General features: G+C 39.3%; 1 protein-coding gene across 12 annotated transcripts in view; it reads left to right on the top strand.

Annotated features, from left to right (window-relative positions):
• Positions 1 to 918: 918 nt before the first annotated feature.
• The window catches only part of SV2C (synaptic vesicle glycoprotein 2C), a 394,932-nt gene continuing 387,410 nt past the window's right edge, over positions 919 to 8,440 (top strand). For all 12 annotated transcript variants that reach the window (XM_072958521.1, XM_031674860.2, XM_072958523.1 and 9 more), the window contains exon 1: positions 919 to 1,051. The gene's annotated coding sequence lies outside the window, so the exon portion shown is untranslated. The remainder of the gene's footprint in view (positions 1,052 to 8,440) is intronic.

Genomic DNA, 8,440 nt, shown 5'->3' with positions numbered 1-8,440 from the left:
TCAGTTCTTAAGTTTCATTTTCGTGAGAGCCCATGTGTGAGATTCTCCATCTCATGTACTTCGGTTCCATTTTGGATTGAAATCTTTTTACAGAATTGAGACAATTATGACTTTCCTTTAACCGTACTAGTGTCTAAAAACGTTGTTTCTGGAAGAAAACTCAGCCACTATTTAGTAGGTCCACATTCTACCTATCTATGTAGCCTTTTCTGGTTTATTTCCAAAATAAGTTACCCAGTGAATCGTCTAACTCAACTCTGTCTCCGCTTTTGTAATAATTTAACTACTGCCAGTTTGAATTTCTTCTCTCTTGAGTAGTCAGATGGGGTAGGATGAGTGAGAGGCGATTGATTTTCTAGTGTCAGTTTACTCCACTCCCTCAAATCAGACAGTTCTTAAATATATAAGTCAAAGTCTGCTGATTTACAAAAACTTTATACTGTTCTTATAAGATGCTCAGCGGTGGGAGCAGGGAGTACAAATAAGCAGGGATTCTGTCGTATGTTGCAATGGGAAGCTCTTTTTGTCGGCCAGTATCTTTCTTCAACAGTTTTCAATGGCTCTTGCATTACAGCACCGCTGAGAGGAAATGATGGCTAATATTTATGACAATTTGCAGAAGAGAAAATAACTTCTGGATATGTTACCCGAGCTTTTGGGTCCCAGTAATGGTCCTCCTGTCCAGTGTTGCTCATGCCAATAGAAGGAGACCAAGTTTGGTTCAGAGGCAAAAGAAAGTTTTACTTGATCGAAAAGAATGGAGAGGCCGGAGCTTGCGCCCTAGAGCACATGCTCTCTGCGGGCTGTGGGCGGGGCTGCTCTGTGGGGCCCTCCTCTGGGGAGGGAGGGGCGGAGCCCTTGCCTGTGGGGCGCAGGCGTGTGGCTCGGGGCCCTTCAGACCGAGGTGCCGGCCGCCGCCATCTTGAGCTGAGGTGTCCAGCGCCGCCTGTGCGGCGGATCCGCGCCGCTGGGGCGTCGGCGCAGCGGTTCTGCGCGGGGAACTCTCCTCTGACGACTTAGGTGCAAGGCCTCCGCACGCAGCCCCATATAGGTACGTGAAACTAGGCTAAGCCCCAGAGGAGCGATTTGGCCTTATCACCTAGATTCCATCTTATTCCCCCCCCCCCGGAACCCCTAGTGGGTTTTGCAGATACTTTCGTCTCTTAGCCTCCAATTCCAAGTAAGTTTGTGAAAGTTGGCGAGTGAGTAAATGTGTATATTCTTTCATAATCTAATTAGTATGTGCAACTTTATTTCCAGAGCTAGGAAATTAGGGTGTTAGGTGAATCCCAAGCATGAAAAGCACTTGATGTGCAGTGTTTACGCTATGCAGTGAATCAGACGGTACTTGTAATTCCTTCAAGAGTTCGTCAGAAAACCATGGGCTCTCACCTGATGTCTGGCCTTGGAAACCTCAGAAGTTCATTTTGGGATGGTGAGTCTTAACAGCAAATCCCTGGTCTCTGCTGATCCCCAGGACCTCTCCCACCAAGCAATGTTCTTAGCTATAGCTGCCCTACCTTGCAAGTGACCCTTAGTTGTGCAACAGAAATGAATGACTTGTAGCGCATCGATGGGCCGGGGCCCCGTGTGAAGGTGCAGAACCGGGTGTGCCCTGCCATGTCACATACTCGTGGAAATAGCTAGGGTTGTAAAGAACAGGGAGGGTCACAAATCATTTGTCCTCAAACTTTTTGTTTTCAGAACCTCTTAACTCTTAAAAAACTTACTGAAGAATCCAAAGAGCTTTTGTTTATGTGTATTTATATTTACCATATTAGAAGTTAAATAAGGAAAACTTGTAAGTATTGGGAAGCTTACAAGCTCACGGTGAAAGATGCGAGTTTCCAGTATTCTGATCTATTTTGGAAGATTAGAGTTTATCTTTGGCAACAAATATTGTGCTCTTTTCCTTAAAGTGACTAGAATGTGAAGTGAAAATGTCCACCAATACCCAAATCCGAAAAACAGTAACTTGGTCAGTGTTTTTTTTAAGACAACATGAAGTTCCATGAAAAATGTGTCTAGTTCAGCTTGCAACATAAATGTTCAAGTTGTTCTCGAGCCAACCATTGTACTTGTTACACAGCAGAAGTGCTCTATGAGTACTTTCCATTTTGTGACTTAGAATATTAGAAAGAAGAAGTATACTCTAGGCTTGAGAACAATTTTTAGCGCTTTATCAAGGGCATTCTTAAGGGAAGCAATTGTGAGAGCATGGCAATGAGTTACACACAATTGCAGGAACAGTTTGGTATCACTGCCTCAATTGGTGCTAAGGCAACAGCAGCTTTACCCACATTGCTTTTGCACCATCAGTGCAAACGACAGTACAGTGAAAAAAGCAAGTATCATCTTAGGATCATTTTGAAAGTAGTTTTGACCTTGTGGATCCCTTGAAAGGATGTAGAAACTGCCAAGGGTTGGCAGACCATACTTTGAGAATCACTGATTTAAGAAATGCTATCATTCTATCATTCGAAAAAAGACTTATTGAGTAGCTATTACTGCCAGGCATTTCTGAGTGCATGAGGTGTGTCAGTGGACAAAACGAGGAGCTCTGCCTCCGTGGAGGTTATTTTCTAGCATCTTTCTGTTTTCTGACGGATAGTAAGGTTATAGTTATAATCAATAGGTATAGTAGGAGATGTATCAGGAGATGATAAATGCTCTCAAAAAATAAAAAGGAGAGGAAGGTAAGGATGATTGGGAGTGCTGCTAGGTGACAAGTAGGTGGAAATTTTAGACTTCACCAAAAAGCTGATATGTGAGTAGTCTTACAGGAGGTGAGGGAGTTAGCCCTGTGGCCGCCTAATGGAGGAGTGTTTCCGTCATGGGAGCAGCCATATAATGACTAAGTGGGAGTGTGCCTGGCGTGGTCAAGAAGCATCAGGAAGCCTGTGAGGAGGGAGTATGCTGTGTAGAAACGGGAGCTACTAGAGGGTTTTTGGCAGAAGCATAATCTGATCTCTCTCATGCTTTAAAAAGGTCATTTTTGTTGCTGTGTTGAGGATAGGCTGTACAGGACAAGATAAGAAAAGAGAGATTAACTGAGAGGCATATATAGTGATCTAGATGAGATAATAATGGGTCAGGCCAGAGTTGTACATGTGAAACTGGTGAGAAGGGAGAATCAGCAGAACTCCTTAATGGTTTTGGTGTGGGTGTAAGAGATAAAAGGCAGAGGTAACTTCAAAATTTTTGGCCCGAGTAACTGAAAAGAGAGTGTGTCTATTATACAAAAATTAACTCAGAATTTACCATAGGTCTATGTGTAAAATTATAAACTTTTAGAGGAAAAGACAGAAGAAAATCTTCATGACTTATGGGTAGGCAAAGAGTTTCTAAACATAACACAAAACGCATGACTCATTAAAAAAATCAGTATATTGAACTTCATCAAAGTTAAAAATATTTGCTCTGTGAATGACATCATTAAGAGAATGAAAATAAAGTCATACCATGGAAAAAATTACTTGGAAATCACAAATCCTACAAAAGATTTCTATCCAGAATATATTTTTAAAAAACCCTTTAAATTCAACAGTAAGAAAACAAACAATCCAGTTTGAAAATGAGAAAGGAATTTGAACAGAACTTGGACAAAAGATGGCAGATAAGCGCATGGAAAGATGCTGAGCACACTAACCATTAAGGAAATGCAAAGTAAAGCCACTGAGAGAGGATGGAAGGAGGAGAATTCCAGTAGCAGGTAGAAAGAGTGTGGGTCTGAGTAAGGTTGGGGTAGCTGCTCTTACACATAAGCAAATTTGCTGGTTAATCCCAGTGAAGAACTTCCTGTGTGTCAGTTAGAAATAGTGAAAAAGGAAGTAGGCATAACCCAAGAATTTACCCACTTCAGTATTTTGAAATACAAATACACACTCACACATGCATTATCCAATTTTGCATTTTGTATTTTGAGTATGTATATATCTATGAAATTTCCAACATGCAGGACAGAGCATCAGGGCAGTGCAAAATGTAAATGCAAAGAACAGGTTTTTGACATGCACCTCTGATTTTGATACAACATAGCTTGGGAGAACAGAGAGAAATGATTTATTTTTCCAGAGTGTGTTTAAACAACAGAAGGTTTTGATTTCCTCTGGAAGGAAAACCTGCTCTCTGTTTTACCTGTTCTTTGAAGAATGCAGCAGACAGGGCAACTAGCTCTTGGGTAATGCAATCAGCAGTGCAGTCTTCTTTCTCAAGATCACAGGTTGCCGTTTATTTCTTACGCTGCGGCTTTGTGCTGTTATTTTTTCCTCTCCATCTGATTCATTCTGAGTCATGGGGATCACACGCTTATTGTGATGGGGTGCACAGCAGAGAGAGCTGCCTTGCTTGTTCTGCACCATTAAATGTCTGCTTGAGTCTTCCTATCAGAAATAGCTTGGAGAGTCACAATGCAGGGAGAAAAAGAATGGGAGTAGGAGGATTCTGCCTAGGAGGACTTGGATTAGTAGAAATGGGATTAGTGAAGAGAGTTTTCTGAGGAAAAAAATACAAGCAAATGTGCTTGATGGGCAGCTAAATCTCTCTGTGTGTCATGATTCTCAAGCAATCAAAGAGCTGTTTAACACTGGCATTCTCTCCTGATCACAGGTTCCATTTGAGCAAGCCAGGTTCCCAGGCAGGGAGTATGGAGTGTGGGAAGGATCACCTTAGTGGCAGAACAGCTTTACCAAATGTCAGATTTTCTTGGTCATTAGTCTTCCCCGTATCCATTTACTTGTAATCCCTTAGCAGGAAATTGAAGGATGTCATCCCAGTCACACTGAAAGGACGTGATTTTTCAGGATGTGGGAGGCTTCTGTTCATTAAGCTGAAGCTGAGCATAGCTTGAAGAACTTAATCTGAACAAAATGGCCCTGAACTCAGTGAGAGTTACTTTCAAGGAGATAGGACAAGGGCAGTATACCATGAGGATATTAAAAGCTGGAATAGAATGGAAGTGTGGTACATTTCTCTCCTTTCCTCCTCCTTTCTGTGTGTAATACAGTTATTTCAAACATAAGTATGCTACATTTAGAAGATGGAGACAGGGGATCAAAAATCACTCTTTGACCTCTCTTTTGCCTCAAAACATTAAGATCCAATTGATTTGCTCTAATAGTAATAATTCCACTCACAAGAGAAAAGAACAGTAACACCAGTAAATAGATAGAAAAATGCAGTTTGTTGCATTAGTGGCAGGCAATTGGAACAAAATGTGTTAGTTTAGAAACCATTCTGTGTGTACTTTGTATTATGGAAAAAATACACAAGGTAGAAGGATGTAACACACATCTCATTGGCATGATCCTTTTACTTGAGAGTCCTTCTGTAGTTGTAAGTTACCAAAAAAAAAGTATGTTTGCCCCCAAAACTGTGTAGCTTGCAGTGAAATCCATTTTCAGCACTTCTGAATTCAGCTCACATAGCCTACAGTAGGCTGTAAGGAGGTTCCAGCTGTTCTAAAACAGTCATCACGATCCATTACACTTTGTTCCCTGTAGCTTTTGTTCCTTTTTGCATGTGATACTGTGATTGAGAAAGAAAATTTAAAATATATGCTGACTTTGCATATGGAAGAATTATAGTTTTGCTTGTTCAAAGCATTCTTGAATCTAGTATGAAATCCAGGGCAAAGGTAACATTTCAAAAGAGGATATATCAAATTAATATTCCCTTTTTGTTAAAAGAAATATCTTAGGAGAAAAATACTTTATGAGTTGTGGATTGGTTTAAATGTGGGAAACAGAAGCCAGTAATTTAAAGCCCAAAGTATTTACTGCAAATACCTGTGTCACTGAGGCAAAAGCGTATTACCTAAGTACACATTAAAAAGTTTATCCCTAATTGAGCAGTGTATTAATTTTTAATTAATAATAAAAGGCACCATATCTAATACTTTAGTTTATGTTTGGAATATAAGTACTCTGTTTTTGGATGTTGCAGATTATGGAGAAAGATCTACTTTCAGAGGATTAGAAAACAATGAAGGGAAAACACATATTTTCATACCAGGTTTCCTCTCAAACTCTAGGGGAAAACTCAGTGTTTTCTCCCAGGAACCAACACTTGCTCCTTATGATTATCATTGCTTCATATCTTCCAGTCATTCGATCTTCTTTGAAATCTTTCACTTTCTTTCCTTCTCTATATAATCAGTTACCAAGTCCTACCAAGTCTTCTCTTTTAAAACTGCTGTCTCCTCAATAGAACCTCAGATTTCTTACGTCTTTGAAGGAAGCTCCTGTAGTCCAGTTTTTTCAAAACTTTCAAGGTAGCAGAACTTTCTCTCTAGATGATACCTAGAAGCCTGCAAGTTACTACTGTTACTGCTGCTGCTACTGCTGTCACCACCGCTGCTGCTGCTGCTGCTGCTGAATGGGATTTGGTTGAAGCAAGAGTAAACAGGAGAGTCAGAGACCTCTATCTATTTGGTCCATTTTTGTTGGCTTGCTGTCATTTTCAGAAACACTTTGTTTAATCCAAAGAGATCCTGGGAGTAGAGGAAACAAAAGTCCAAAGGCGCAGAGATTGTCTTGTCCAGGATCATTAAGCCAGATAGTGCAGAGCTGGGACTAGAAGTCAAGTTAAAGTTTAGTGCCTTATGGGTTCATCACTCATACCATCACTGTCACTCCCTGTGACCTGGCTTACTGCAGTACATTCTTGTCAATCCCTTATCTCTCCTCTCGTACATCCTCATTTACAGAACCTAAGGTATTTTGTGTCCTTTATATCTCTGCTCTGTACATCAGGCTCCTATGGCTTTCCATTGTCTATACAATCAAACCCCAGTCTTTATGGGCTCATTTTAGACTTCATAATCTGAGATTTTTCTTGACATTGTTCCCCAGTTCAAAACCACTGTGCAGCCTGTTTGATATCTTCACTGATCCTTGAATCATCTCTAACTCTTTCCTTATGCTTTTCCTTCTACTTGGAATGCTGACTTTCCATGGAACATGTCCTTCAAGGCTCAGATCAAGATCCCTGATGCCTGTTCTAACTATATAATTTTACAGTTACCCCTTTTATCTTTTTCAGTTACCCCTATTTATTCTGTACCACTTTTTTGTCTCAAGTTTCACATGAGTAAGGATATGTATTGTCTCATCAGTAAAAATATAAGTTCTGGGAGGAGGGTATAGCTTAGTGGTTAGAGTACATGCTTAGTCGTACAAGGTCCTGGCTTCAATCCCTGGTGCCTCCATTAAAATAACTAACTAACTAAATAAACCTTATTCCCTCTCCCTGTAAAAAAAAAAAGCCACAAGCAAAATTTAAAAAATAAAAGTTCTGCTAGGACATGGACCGTAGCTTATCTTGTATGTAATACTGACATGATGCTGTGTGAAGACAAACTGTGTTTTGTGAGTGAATTAAATTGGACTGAGGTGATGAAAAACTGTCCCTGCTCTTGGTCACCATGCAAGGATCCCTTGCAACACTTTTCATGTATCAGATAATGGGTGCCATCCATTTCATCCATTTTCCTTTCCCACCATAAAAAATTGGATCTAAGAAGACTTTCTATTTGATCACGTTCTATAACTATGCCACCAGCCTAATCATTAAATAACTCTAATTGAATATAAACAGATATCAATAATAATAATTATTATATAAATGTTTTATTGCAAATACCTATTTCTATGTTTTCAATAAATGTCTTTATTCTTGCATAGTCCAATGAATATAATTCCTTTTCAAAAATTAGATTCACACCAAAAGCCGTATTTGCTCCTAGAACAGAGGCTGTCCATGCCTCTCTCATAACCAGGTGACAGACTCAGGCAGGACTTCATTTCTTATCTACCTATATATCAACAATTAGAATTCAGAAGGCAGGGTTATTTGAAATGAAAAATAGAATCAGAATTCTGATTGGTTATTGGTTTGAGAATGAGGAATAACTTTGCTAATTAGGTTAATTGATGAGTATTTTTGATGTACCATTGTTAATACCTTTTTAAAGAAAATGCAAGCTGAAGATTTAACTCAATTTATTGAAAGCGTGTTATCAATATTGAATATAATTAACAATATCTTAGTTTTACCAACTTGTTCTGAATATATCAGGCTAAAGAATATGCCTCTAAATAGAAGAGTAAGAGGTATAGTTAATTGTTATTTGATCAACCTTGGAAAAAACTTTTTTATATATTTCATAGAAATTGAGAAATTAATGTCTCTAATGATGGGTAACAAATCTCTTCACAATTCAGGATGACTTCTGTTTCTTTGCTTTCTATGGAATTGAGGAAAATCTAATTGAGTTGTCAGCTGGTGGGTTACAAAAATAATGTTTGAAGATGTGCCACTGTGTGGTTTTGGAATGTAAAGTGTAAGAAATTCAAAGAGTTGAATAACATTTCTACAGCAAATTTTGCTCCAATTCTATGGATTTACATATGTGAACAAAGAATCTCAGAGCTCACAAAAG

This window comes from Vicugna pacos, chromosome 3 (assembly GCF_048564905.1).
Source record: "Vicugna pacos chromosome 3, VicPac4, whole genome shotgun sequence".
NCBI lineage: Eukaryota > Metazoa > Chordata > Mammalia > Artiodactyla > Camelidae > Vicugna > Vicugna pacos.
Note: the sequence above shows the minus strand (reverse complement) of the source record. Positions and strands in the feature narration are given on the sequence as shown.